Raw genomic sequence first — 14,242 nt, 5'->3', positions numbered from 1 at the left:
TATTAACTTGTTGCGATTCGTTTGAGCCGCTACGTGCAAACTTGATTCGCAGTTCTGAGCCTAACCCGCGCAAGCTGGATGACCACGTTTTGCACATCATGCCTAAAAGTGCCTTTAAGGCGTTGTGTGTATTAACTTGTTGCGATTCGTTTGAGCCGCTACGTGCAAACTTGAATCGCAGTTCTGAGCCTAACCCGCGCGAGCTGGATGACCGCGTTATGCACATCATGCCTAGAAGTGCCTGTAAGGCTTTGTGTGTATTAACTTGTTGCGATTCGCTTTAGCCGCTATGTGCGAACTTGAATCGCAGTTAGCCTAACCCGCGCTAGCTGTATGACCACGTTTTGCACATCATGCCTAGAAGTGCCTGTAAGGCTTTGTGTGTATTAACTTGTTGCGATTCGTTTGAGCCGCTACGTGCAAACTTGAATCGCAGTTCTGAGCCTAACCCGCGCAAGCTGGATGACCACGTTTTGCACATCATGCCTGAAAGTGCCTTTAAGGCGTTGTGTGTATTAACTTGTTGCGATTCGCTTTAGCAGCTATGTGCGAACTTGAATCGCTTTTCTCAGCCTAACCCGCGCAAGCTGGATGACCTCGTTTTTCACATCATGCCTAAAAGTGCCTGTAAGGCTTTGTGTGTATTAACTTGTTGCGATTCGCTTTAGCCGCTATGTGCGAACTTGAATCGCAGTTAGCCTAACCCGCGCAAGCTGGATGACCACGTTTTGCACATCATGCCTAGAAGTGCCTGTAAGGCTTTGTGTGTATTAACTTGTTGCGATTCGTTCGAGCCGCTACGTGCAAACTTGAATCGCAGTTCTGAGCCTAACCCGCGCAAGCTGGATGACCACGTTTTGCACATCATGCCTAAAAGTGCCTTTAAGGCGTTGTGTGTATTAACTTGTTGCGATTCGTTTGAGCCGCTACGTGCAAACTTGATTCGCAGTTCTGAGCCTAACCCGCGCAAGCTGGATGACCACGTTTTGCACATCATGCCTAAAAGTGCCTTTAAGGCGTTGTGTGTATTAACTTGTTGCGATTCGTTTGAGCCGCTACGTGCAAACTTGAATCGCAGTTCTGAGCCTAACCCGCGCAAGCTGGATGACCGCGTTATGCACATCATGCCTAAAAGTGCCTTTAAGGCGTTGTGCGTATTAACTTGTTGCGATTAGTTTGAGCCGCACGTGCAAACTTGAATCGCAGTTCTGAGCCTAACCCGCGCAAGCTGGATGACCACGTTTTGCACATCATGCCTAGAAGTGCCTGTAAGGCTTTGTGTGTATCAACTTGATGCGATTCGCTTTAGCCGCTATGTGCGAACTTGAATCACAGTTCTCAGCCTAACCCGCGCAAGCTGGATGACCTCGTTTTTCACATCATGCCTAAAAGTGCCTGTAAGGCTTTGTGAGTATTAACTTGTTGCGATTCGTTTGAGCCGCTACGTGCAAACTTGATTCGCAGTTCTGAGCCTAACCCGCGCAAGCTGGATGACCACGTTTTGCACATCATGCCTAAAAGTGCCTTTAAGGCGTTGTGTGTATTAACTTGTTGCGATTCGTTTGAGCCGCTACGTGCAAACTTGAATCGCAGTTCTGAGCCTAACCCGCGCAAGCTGGATGACCGCGTTATGCACATCATGCCTGGAAGTGCCTGTAAGGCTTTGTGTGTTTTAACTTGTTGCGATTCGCTTTAGCCGCTATGTGCGAACTTGAATCGCAGTTCTCAGCCTAACCCGCGCAAGCTGGATGACCACGTTTTGCACATCATGCCTGGAAGTGCCTGTAAGGCTTTGTGTGTTTTAACTTGTTGCGATTCGCTTTAGCCGCTATGTGCGAACTTGAATCGCAGTTCTCAGCCTAACCCGCGCAAGCTGGATGACCACGCTTTGCACATCATGCCTAAAAGTGCCTTTAAGGCGTTGTGTGTATTAACTTGTTGCGATTAGTTTGAGCCGCACGTGCAAACTTGAATCGCAGTTCTGAGCCTAACCCGCGCAAGCTGGATGACCACGTTTTGCACATCATGCCTAGAAGTGCCTGTAAGGCTTTGTGTGTATCAACTTGTTGCGATTCGCTTTAGCCGCTATGTGCGAACTTGAATCACAGTTCTCAGCCTAACCCGCGCAAGCTGGATGACCTCGTTTTTCACATCATGCCTAAAAGTGCCTGTAAGGCTTTGTGTGTATTAACTTGTTGCGATTAGTTTGAGCCGCGCGTGCAAACTTGAATCGCAGTTCTGAGCCTAACCCGCGCAAGCTGGATGACCACGTTTTGCACATCATGCCTAGAAGTGCCTGTAAGGCTTTGTGTGTATTAACTTGTTGCGATTCGCTTTAGCCGCTATGTGCGAACTTGAATCAGTTCTCAGCCTAACCCGCGCAAGCTGGATGACCTCATTTTTCACATCATGCCTAAAAGTGCCTGTAAGGCTTTGTGAGTATTAACTTGTTGCGATTCGTTTGAGCCGCTACGTGCAAACTTGATTCGCAGTTCTGAGCCTAACCCGCGCAAGCTGGATGACCACGTTTTGCACATCATGCCTAAAAGTGCCTTTAAGGCGTTGTGTGTATTAACTTGTTGCGATTCGTTTGAGCCGCTACGTGCAAACTTGAATCGCAGTTCTGAGCCTAACCCGCGCGAGCTGGATGACCGCGTTATGCACATCATGCCTAGAAGTGCCTGTAAGGCTTTGTGTGTATTAACTTGTTGCGATTCGCTTTAGCCGCTATGTGCGAACTTGAATCGCAGTTAGCCTAACCCGCGCTAGCTGTATGACCACGTTTTGCACATCATGCCTAGAAGTGCCTGTAAGGCTTTGTGTGTATTAACTTGTTGCGATTCGTTTGAGCCGCTACGTGCAAACTTGAATCGCAGTTCTGAGCCTAACCCGCGCAAGCTGGATGACCACGTTTTGCACATCATGCCTGAAAGTGCCTTTAAGGCGTTGTGTGTATTAACTTGTTGCGATTCGCTTTAGCCGCTATGTGCGAACTTGAATCGCTTTTCTCAGCCTAACCCGCGCAAGCTGGATGACCTCGTTTTTCACATCATGCCTAAAAGTGCCTGTAAGGCTTTGTGTGTATTAACTTGTTGCGATTCGCTTTAGCCGCTATGTGCGAACTTGAATCGCAGTTAGCCTAACCCGCGCAAGCTGGATGACCACGTTTTGCACATCATGCCTAGAAGTGCCTGTAAGGCTTTGTGTGTATTAACTTGTTGCGATTCGTTCGAGCCGCTACGTGCAAACTTGAATCGCAGTTCTGAGCCTAACCCGCGCAAGCTGGATGACCACGTTTTGCACATCATGCCTGAAAGTGCCTTTAAGGCGTTGTGTGTATTACCTTGTTGCGATTCGCTTTAGCCGCTATATGCGAACTTGAATAGCTTTTCTCAGCCTAACCCGCGCAAGCTGGATGACCTCGTTTTTCACATCATGCCTAAAAGTGCCTGTAAGGCTTTGTGTGTATTAACATGTTGCGATTCGCTTTAGCCGCTATGTTCGAACTTGAATCGCAGTTCTCAGCCTTACCCGCGCAAGCTGGATGACCACGCTTTGCACATCATGCCTAAAAGTGCCTTTAAGGCGTTGTGTGTATTAACTTGTTGCGATTCGTTTGAGCCGCTACGTGCAAACTTGAATCGCAGTTCTGAGCCTAACCCGCGCAAGCTGGATGACCGCGTTATGCACATCATGCCTAGAAGTGCCTGTAAGGCTTTGTGTGTATTAACTTGTTGCGATTCGCTTTAGCCGCTATGTGCGAACTTGAATCACAGTTCTCAGCCTAACCCGCGCAAGCTGGATGACCTCGTTTTTCACATCATGCCTAGAAGTGCCTGTAAGGCTTTGTGTGTATTAACTTGTTGCGATTCGCTTTAGCCGCTATGTGCGAACTTGAATCACAGTAGCCGCTATATGCGAACTTGAATAGCTTTTCTCAGCCTAACCCGCGCAAGCTGGATGACCTCGTTTTTCACATCATGCCTAAAAGTGCCTGTAAGGCTTTGTGTGTATTAACTTGTTGCGATTCGCTTTAGCCGCTATGTTCGAACTTGAATCGCAGTTCTCAGCCTTACCCGCGCAAGCTGGATGACCACGCTTTGCACATCATGCCTAAAAGTGCCTTTAAGGCGTTGTGTGTATTAACTTGTTGCGATTCGTTTGAGCCGCTACGTGCAAACTTGAATCGCAGTTCTGAGCCTAACCCGCGCAAGCTGGATGACCGCGTTATGCACATCATGCCTAGAAGTGCCTGTAAGGCTTTGTGTGTATTAACTTGTTGCGATTCGCTTTAGCCGCTATGTGCGAACTTGAATCACAGTTCTCAGCCTAACCCGCGCAAGCTGGATGACCTCGTTTTTCACATCATGCCTAGAAGTGCCTGTAAGGCTTTGTGTGTATTAACTTGTTGCGATTCGCTTTAGCCGCTATGTGCGAACTTGAATCACAGTTCTCAGCCTAACCCGCGCAAGCTGGATGACCTCATTTTTCACATCATGCCTAAAAGTGCCTGTAAGGCTTTGTGAGTATTAACTTGTTGCGATTCGTTTGAGCCGCTACGTGCAAACTTGATTCGCAGTTCAGAGCCTAACCCGCGCAAGCTGGATGACCACGTTTTGCACATCATGCCTAAAAGTGCCTTTAAGGCGTTGTGTGTATTAACTTGTTGCGATTCGTTTGAGCCGCACGTGCAAACTTGAATCGCAGTTCTGAGCCTAACCCGCGCAAGCTGGATGACCACGTTTTGCACATCATGCCTAGAAGTGCCTGTAAGGCTTTGTGTGTATCAACTTGTTGCGATTCGCTTTAGCCGCTATGTGCGAACTTGAATCACAGTTCTCAGCCTAACCCGCGCAAGCTGGATGACCTCGTTTTTCACATCATGCCTAAAAGTGCCTGTAAGGCTTTGTGTGTATTAACTTGTTGCGATTAGTTTGAGCCGCACGTGCAAACTTGAATCGCAGTTCTGAGCCTAACCCGCGCAAGCTGGATGACCACGTTTTGCACATCATGCCTAGAAGTGCCTGTAAGGCTTTGTGTGTATTAACTTGTTGCGATTCGCTTTAGCCGCTAGGTGCGAACTTGAATCACAGTTCTCAGCCTATCCCGCGCAAGCTGGATGACCTCGTTTTTCACATCATGCCTAAAAGTGCCTGTAAGGCTTTGTGTGTATTAACTTGTTGCGATTCGTTTGAGCCGCTACGTGCAAACTTGAATCGCAGTTCTGAGCCTAACCCGCGGAAGCTGGATGACAGCGTTATGCACATCATGCCTAGAAGTGCCTGTAAGGCGCTGTGTGTATTAATTTGTTCGATTAGTTTGAGCCGCTACGTGCAAACTTGAATCGCAGTTCTGAGCCTAACCCGCGCAAGCTGGATGACCACGTTTTGCACATCATGCCTAGAAGTGCCTGTAAGGCTTTGTGTGCATCAACTTGTTGCGATTCGCTTTAGCCGCTATGTGCGAACTTGAATCACAGTTCTCAGCCTAACCCGCGCAAGCTGGATGACCTCGTTTTTCACATCATGCCTAAAAGTGCCTTTAAGGCGTTGTGTGTATTAACTTGTTGCGATTCGTTTGAGCCGCTACGTGCAAACTTGAATCGCAGTTCTGAGCCTAACCCGCGCAAGCTGGATGACCGCGTTATGCACATCATGCCTGGAAGTGCCTGTAAGGCTTTGTGTGTTTTAACTTGTTGCGATTCGCTTTAGCCGCTATGTGCGAACTTGAATCGCAGTTAGCCTAACCCGCGCAAGCTGGATGACCTCGTTTTTCACATCATGCCTAAAAGTGCCTGTAAGGCTTTGTGTGTATTAACTTGTTGCGATTCGCTTTAGCCGCTATGTGCGAACTTGAATCGCAGTTCTCAGCCTAACCCGCGCCAGCTGGATGACCACGTTTTGCACATCATGCCTAGAAGTGAGTGTAAGGCTTTGTGTGTATTAACTTGTTGCGATTCGTTTGAGCCGCTACGTGCAAACTTGAATCGCAGTTCTGAGCCTAACCCGCGCAAGCTGGATGACCACGTTTTGAACATCATGCCTAAAAGTGCCTTTAAGGCGTTGTGTGTATTAACTTCTTGCGATTCGTTTGAGCCGCACGTGCAAACTTGAATCGCAGTTCTGAGCCTAACCCGCGCAAGCTGGATGACCACGTTTTGCACATCATGCCTAGAAGTGCCTGTAAGGCTTTGTGTGTATCAACTTGTTGCGATTCGCTTTAGCCGCTATGTGCGAACTTGAATCACAGTTCTCAGCCTAACCCGCGCAAGCTGGATGACCTCGTTTTTCACATCATGCCTAAAAGTGCCTGTAAGGCTTTGTGTGTATTAACTTGTTGCGATTAGTTTGGGCCGCACGTGCAAACTTGAATCGCAGTTCTGAGCCTAACCCGCGCAAGCTGGATGACCGCGTTATGCACATCATGCCTGGAAGTGCCTGTAAGGCTTTGTGTGTTTTAACTTGTTGCGATACGCTTTAGCCGCTATGTGCGAACTTGAATCGCAGTTCTCAGCCTAACCCGCGCAAGCTGGATGACCACGTTTTGCACATCATGCCTAAAAGTGCCTTTAAGGCGTTGTGTGTATTAACTTGTTGCGATTAGTTTGAGCCGCACGTGCAAACTTGAATCGCAGTTCTGAGCCTAACCCGCGCAAGCTGGATGACCACGTTTTGCACATCATGCCTAGAAGTGCCTGTAAAGCTTTGTGTGTATCAACTTGTTGCGATTCGCTTTAGCCGCTATGTGCGAACTTGAATCACAGTTCTCAGCCTAACCCGCGCAAGCTGGATGACCTCGTTTTTCACATCATGCCTAAAAGTGCCTGTAAGGCTTTGTGTTTATTAACTTGTTGCGATTAGTTTGAGCCGCTACGTGCAAACTTGATTCGCACTTCTGAGCCTAACCCGCGCAAGCTGGATGACCACGTTTTGCACATCATGCCTAAAAGTGCCTTTAAGGCGTTGTGTGTATTAACTTGTTGCGATTCGTTTGAGCCGCTACGTGCAAACTTGAATCGCAGTTCTGAGCCTAACCCGCGCGAGCTGGATGACCGCGTTATGCACATCATGCCTAGAAGTGCCTGTAAGGCTTTGTGTGTATTAACTTGTTGCGATTCGCTTTAGCCGCTATGTGCGAACTTGAATCGCAGTTAGCCTAACCCGCGCAAGCTGGATGACCACGTTTTGCACATCATGCCTAAAAGTGCCTTTAAGGCGTTGTGTGTATTAACTTGTTGCGATTCGTTTGAGCCGCTACGTGCAAACTTGAATCGCAGTTCTGAGCCTAACCCGCGCAAGCTGGATGACCGCGTTATGCACATCATGCCTGGAAGTGCCTTTAAGGCGTTGTGTGTATTAACTTGTTGCGATTAGTTTGAGCCGCACGTGCAAACTTGAATCGCAGTTCTGAGCCTAACCCGCGCAAGCTGGATGACCACGTTTTGCACATCATGCCTAGAAGTGCCTGTAAGGCTTTGTGTGTATCAACTTGTTGCGATTCGCTTTAGCCGCTATGTGCGAACTTGAATCACAGTTCTCAGCCTAACCCGCGCAAGCTGGATGACCTCGTTTTTCACATCATGCCTAAAAGTGCCTGTAAGGCTTTGTGTGTATTAACTTGTTGCGATTAGTTTGGGCCGCACGTGCAAACTTGAATCGCAGTTCTGAGCCTAACCCGCGCAAGCTGGATGACCACGTTTTGCACATCATGCCTAGAAGTGCCTGTAAGCCTTTGTGTGTATTAACTTGTTGCGATTCGCTTTAGCCGCTATGTGCGAACTTGAATCACAGTTCTCAGCCTAACCCGCGCAAGCTGGATGACCTCATTTTTCACATCATGCCTAAAAGTGCCTGTAAGGCTTTGTGAGTATTAACTTGTTGCGATTCGTTTGAGCCGCTACGTGCAAACTTGATTCGCAGTTCTGAGCCTAACCCGCGCAAGCTGGATGACCACGTTTTGCACATCATGCCTAAAAGTGCCTGTAAGGCGTTGTGTGTATTAACTTGTTGCGATTAGTTTGAGCCGCACGTGCAAACTTGAATCGCAGTTCTGAGCCTAACCCGCGCAAGCTGGATGACCACGTTTTGCACATCATGCCTAGAAGTGCCTGTAAGGCTTTGTGTGTATCAACTTGTTGCGATTCGCTTTAGCCGCTATGTGCGAACTTGAATCACAGTTCTCAGCCTAACCCGCGCAAGCTGGATGACCTCGTTTTTCACATCATGCCTAAAAGTGCCTGTAAGGCTTTGTGTGTATTAACTTGTTGCGATTAGTTTGAGCCGCGCGTGCAAACTTGAATCGCAGTTCTGAGCCTAACCCGCGCAAGCTGGATGACCACGTTTTGCACATCATGCCTAGAAGTGCCTGTAAGGCTTTGTGTGTATTAACTTGTTGCGATTCGCTTTAGCCGCTATGTGCGAACTTGAATCACAGTTCTCAGCCTAACCCGCGCAAGCTGGATGACCTCATTTTTCACATCATGCCTAAAAGTGCCTGTAAGGCTTTGTGAGTATTAACTTGTTGCGATTCGTTTGAGCCGCTACGTGCAAACTTGATTCGCAGTTCTGAGCCTAACCCGCGCAAGCTGGATGACCACGTTTTGCACATCATGCCTAAAAGTGCCTTTAAGGCGTTGTGTGTATTAACTTGTTGCGATTCGTTTGAGCCGCTACGTGCAAACTTGAATCGCAGTTCTGAGCCTAACCCACGCGAGCTGGATGACCGCGTTATGCACATCATGCCTAGAAGTGCCTGTAAGGCTTTGTGTGTATTAACTTGTTGCGATTCGCTTTAGCCGCTATGTGCGAACTTGAATCGCAGTTAGCCTAACCCGCGCTAGCTGTATGACCACGTTTTGCACATCATGCCTAGAAGTGCCTGTAAGGCTTTGTGTGTATTAACTTGTTGCGATTCGTTTGAGCCGCTACGTGCAAACTTGAATCGCAGTTCTGAGCCTAACCCGCGCAAGCTGGATGACCACGTTTTGCACATCATGCCTGAAAGTGCCTTTAAGGCGTTGTGTGTATTAACTTGTTGCGATTCGCTTTAGCAGCTATGTGCGAACTTGAATCGCTTTTCTCAGCCTAACCCGCGCAAGCTGGATGACCTCGTTTTTCACATCATGCCTAAAAGTGCCTGTAAGGCTTTGTGTGTATTAACTTGTTGCGATTCGCTTTAGCCGCTATGTGCGAACTTGAATCGCAGTTAGCCTAACCCGCGCAAGCTGGATGACCACGTTTTGCACATCATGCCTAGAAGTGCCTGTAAGGCTTTGTGTGTATTAACTTGTTGCGATTCGTTCGAGCCGCTACGTGCAAACTTGAATCGCAGTTCTGAGCCTAACCCGCGCAAGCTGGATGACCACGTTTTGCACATCATGCCTAAAAGTGCCTTTAAGGCGTTGTGTGTATTAACTTGTTGCGATTCGTTTGAGCCGCTACGTGCAAACTTGATTCGCAGTTCTGAGCCTAACCCGCGCAAGCTGGATGACCACGTTTTGCACATCATGCCTAAAAGTGCCTTTAAGGCGTTGTGTGTATTAACTTGTTGCGATTCGTTTGAGCCGCTACGTGCAAACTTGAATCGCAGTTCTGAGCCTAACCCGCGCAAGCTGGATGACCGCGTTATGCACATCATGCCTGGAAGTGCCTGTAAGGCTTTGTGTGTTTTAACTTGTTGCGATTCGCTTTAGCCGCTATGTGCGAACTTGAATCGCAGTTCTCAGCCTAACCCGCGCAAGCTGGATGACCACGTTTTGCACATCATGCCTAGAAGTGCCTGTAAGGCTTTGTGTGTATTAACTTGTTGCCATTCGTTTGAGCCGCTACGTGCAAACTTGAATCGCAGTTCTGAGCCTAACCCGCGCAAGCTGGATGACCGCGTTATGCACATCATGCCTAAAAGTGCCTTTAAGGCGTTGTGCGTATTAACTTGTTGCGATTAGTTTGAGCCGCACGTGCAAACTTGAATCGCAGTTCTGAGCCTAACCCGCGCAAGCTGGATGACCACGTTTTGCACATCATGCCTAGAAGTGCCTGTAAGGCTTTGTGTGTATCAACTTGATGCGATTCGCTTTAGCCGCTATGTGCGAACTTGAATCACAGTTCTCAGCCTAACCCGCGCAAGCTGGATGACCTCGTTTTTCACATCATGCCTAAAAGTGCCTGTAAGGCTTTGTGAGTATTAACTTGTTGCGATTCGTTTGAGCCGCTACGTGCAAACTTGATTCGCAGTTCTGAGCCTAACCCGCGCAAGCTGGATGACCACGTTTTGCACATCATGCCTAAAAGTGCCTTTAAGGCGTTGTGTGTATTAACTTGTTGCGATTCGTTTGAGCCGCTACGTGCAAACTTGAATCGCAGTTCTGAGCCTAACCCGCGCAAGCTGGATGACCGCGTTATGCACATCATGCCTGGAAGTGCCTGTAAGGCTTTGTGTGTTTTAACTTGTTGCGATTCGCTTTAGCCGCTATGTGCGAACTTGAATCGCAGTTCTCAGCCTAACCCGCGCAAGCTGGATGACCACGTTTTGCACATCATGCCTGGAAGTGCCTGTAAGGCTTTGTGTGTTTTAACTTGTTGCGATTCGCTTTAGCCGCTATGTGCGAACTTGAATCGCAGTTCTCAGCCTAACCCGCGCAAGCTGGATGACCACGCTTTGCACATCATGCCTAAAAGTGCCTTTAAGGCGTTGTGTGTATTAACTTGTTGCGATTAGTTTGAGCCGCACGTGCAAACTTGAATCGCAGTTCTGAGCCTAACCCGCGCAAGCTGGATGACCACGTTTTGCACATCATGCCTAGAAGTGCCTGTAAGGCTTTGTGTGTATCAACTTGTTGCGATTCGCTTTAGCCGCTATGTGCGAACTTGAATCACAGTTCTCAGCCTAACCCGCGCAAGCTGGATGACCTCGTTTTTCACATCATGCCTAAAAGTGCCTGTAAGGCTTTGTGTGTATTAACTTGTTGCGATTAGTTTGAGCCGCGCGTGCAAACTTGAATCGCAGTTCTGAGCCTAACCCGCGCAAGCTGGATGACCACGTTTTGCACATCATGCCTAGAAGTGCCTGTAAGGCTTTGTGTGTATTAACTTGTTGCGATTCGCTTTAGCCGCTATGTGCGAACTTGAATCAGTTCTCAGCCTAACCCGCGCAAGCTGGATGACCTCATTTTTCACATCATGCCTAAAAGTGCCTGTAAGGCTTTGTGAGTATTAACTTGTTGCGATTCGTTTGAGCCGCTACGTGCAAACTTGATTCGCAGTTCTGAGCCTAACCCGCGCAAGCTGGATGACCACGTTTTGCACATCATGCCTAAAAGTGCCTTTAAGGCGTTGTGTGTATTAACTTGTTGCGATTCGTTTGAGCCGCTACGTGCAAACTTGAATCGCAGTTCTGAGCCTAACCCGCGCGAGCTGGATGACCGCGTTATGCACATCATGCCTAGAAGTGCCTGTAAGGCTTTGTGTGTATTAACTTGTTGCGATTCGCTTTAGCCGCTATGTGCGAACTTGAATCGCAGTTAGCCTAACCCGCGCTAGCTGTATGACCACGTTTTGCACATCATGCCTAGAAGTGCCTGTAAGGCTTTGTGTGTATTAACTTGTTGCGATTCGTTTGAGCCGCTACGTGCAAACTTGAATCGCAGTTCTGAGCCTAACCCGCGCAAGCTGGATGACCACGTTTTGCACATCATGCCTGAAAGTGCCTTTAAGGCGTTGTGTGTATTAACTTGTTGCGATTCGCTTTAGCCGCTATGTGCGAACTTGAATCGCTTTTCTCAGCCTAACCCGCGCAAGCTGGATGACCTCGTTTTTCACATCATGCCTAAAAGTGCCTGTAAGGCTTTGTGTGTATTAACTTGTTGCGATTCGCTTTAGCCGCTATGTGCGAACTTGAATCGCAGTTAGCCTAACCCGCGCAAGCTGGATGACCACGTTTTGCACATCATGCCTAGAAGTGCCTGTAAGGCTTTGTGTGTATTAACTTGTTGCGATTCGTTCGAGCCGCTACGTGCAAACTTGAATCGCAGTTCTGAGCCTAACCCGCGCAAGCTGGATGACCACGTTTTGCACATCATGCCTGAAAGTGCCTTTAAGGCGTTGTGTGTATTACCTTGTTGCGATTCGCTTTAGCCGCTATATGCGAACTTGAATAGCTTTTCTCAGCCTAACCCGCGCAAGCTGGATGACCTCGTTTTTCACATCATGCCTAAAAGTGCCTGTAAGGCTTTGTGTGTATTAACATGTTGCGATTCGCTTTAGCCGCTATGTTCGAACTTGAATCGCAGTTCTCAGCCTTACCCGCGCAAGCTGGATGACCACGCTTTGCACATCATGCCTAAAAGTGCCTTTAAGGCGTTGTGTGTATTAACTTGTTGCGATTCGTTTGAGCCGCTACGTGCAAACTTGAATCGCAGTTCTGAGCCTAACCCGCGCAAGCTGGATGACCGCGTTATGCACATCATGCCTAGAAGTGCCTGTAAGGCTTTGTGTGTATTAACTTGTTGCGATTCGCTTTAGCCGCTATGTGCGAACTTGAATCACAGTTCTCAGCCTAACCCGCGCAAGCTGGATGACCTCGTTTTTCACATCATGCCTAGAAGTGCCTGTAAGGCTTTGTGTGTATTAACTTGTTGCGATTCGCTTTAGCCGCTATGTGCGAACTTGAATCACAGTAGCCGCTATATGCGAACTTGAATAGCTTTTCTCAGCCTAACCCGCGCAAGCTGGATGACCTCGTTTTTCACATCATGCCTAAAAGTGCCTGTAAGGCTTTGTGTGTATTAACTTGTTGCGATTCGCTTTAGCCGCTATGTTCGAACTTGAATCGCAGTTCTCAGCCTTACCCGCGCAAGCTGGATGACCACGCTTTGCACATCATGCCTAAAAGTGCCTTTAAGGCGTTGTGTGTATTAACTTGTTGCGATTCGTTCGAGCCGCTACGTGCAAACTTGAATCGCAGTTCTGAGCCTAACCCGCGCAAGCTGGATGACCACGTTTTGCACATCATGCCTAAAAGTGCCTTTAAGGCGTTGTGTGTATTAACTTGTTGCGATTCGTTTGAGCCGCTACGTGCAAACTTGATTCGCAGTTCTGAGCCTAACCCGCGCAAGCTGGATGACCACGTTTTGCACATCATGCCTAAAAGTGCCTTTAAGGCGTTGTGTGTATTAACTTGTTGCGATTCGTTTGAGCCGCTACGTGCAAACTTGAATCGCAGTTCTGAGCCTAACCCGCGCAAGCTGGATGACCGCGTTATGCACATCATGCCTGGAAGTGCCTGTAAGGCTTTGTGTGTTTTAACTTGTTGCGATTCGCTTTAGCCGCTATGTGCGAACTTGAATCGCAGTTCTCAGCCTAACCCGCGCAAGCTGGATGACCACGTTTTGCACATCATGCCTAGAAGTGCCTGTAAGGCTTTGTGTGTATTAACATGTTGCGATTCGCTTTAGCCGCTATGTTCGAACTTGAATCGCAGTTCTCAGCCTTACCCGCGCAAGCTGGATGACCACGCTTTGCACATCATGCCTAAAAGTGCCTTTAAGGCGTTGTGTGTATTAACTTGTTGCGATTCGTTTGAGCCGCTACGTGCAAACTTGAATCGCAGTTCTGAGCCTAACCCGCGCAAGCTGGATGACCGCGTTATGCACATCATGCCTAGAAGTGCCTGTAAGGCTTTGTGTGTATTAACTTGTTGCGATTCGCTTTAGCCGCTATGTGCGAACTTGAATCACAGTTCTCAGCCTAACCCGCGCAAGCTGGATGACCTCGTTTTTCACATCATGCCTAGAAGTGCCTGTAAGGCTTTGTGTGTATTAACTTGTTGCGATTCGCTTTAGCCGCTATGTGCGAACTTGAATCACAGTAGCCGCTATATGCGAACTTGAATAGCTTTTCTCAGCCTAACCCGCGCAAGCTGGATGACCACGTTTTGCACATCATGCCTAGAAGTGCCTGTAAGCCTTTGTGTGTATTAACTTGTTGCGATTCGCTTTAGCCGCTATGTGCGAACTTGAATCGCAGTTAGCCTAACCCGCGCAAGCTGGATGACCACGTTTTGCACATCATGCCTAGAAGTGCCTGTAAGGCTTTGTGTGTATTAACTTGTTGCGATTCGTTCGAGCCGCTACGTGCAAACTTGAATCGCAGTTCTGAGCCTAACCCGCGCAAGCTGGATGACCACGTTTTGCACATCATGCCTAAAAGTGCCTTTAAGGCGTTGTGTGTATTAACTTGTTGCGATT

This window comes from Amblyomma maculatum, unplaced genomic scaffold, assembly GCF_055883805.1.
Source record: "Amblyomma maculatum isolate TAMU_Amacu unplaced genomic scaffold, ASM5588380v1 scaffold_21, whole genome shotgun sequence".
NCBI classification, from domain to species: domain Eukaryota; kingdom Metazoa; phylum Arthropoda; class Arachnida; order Ixodida; family Ixodidae; genus Amblyomma; species Amblyomma maculatum.
This window is presented reverse-complemented; position numbering follows the sequence as displayed.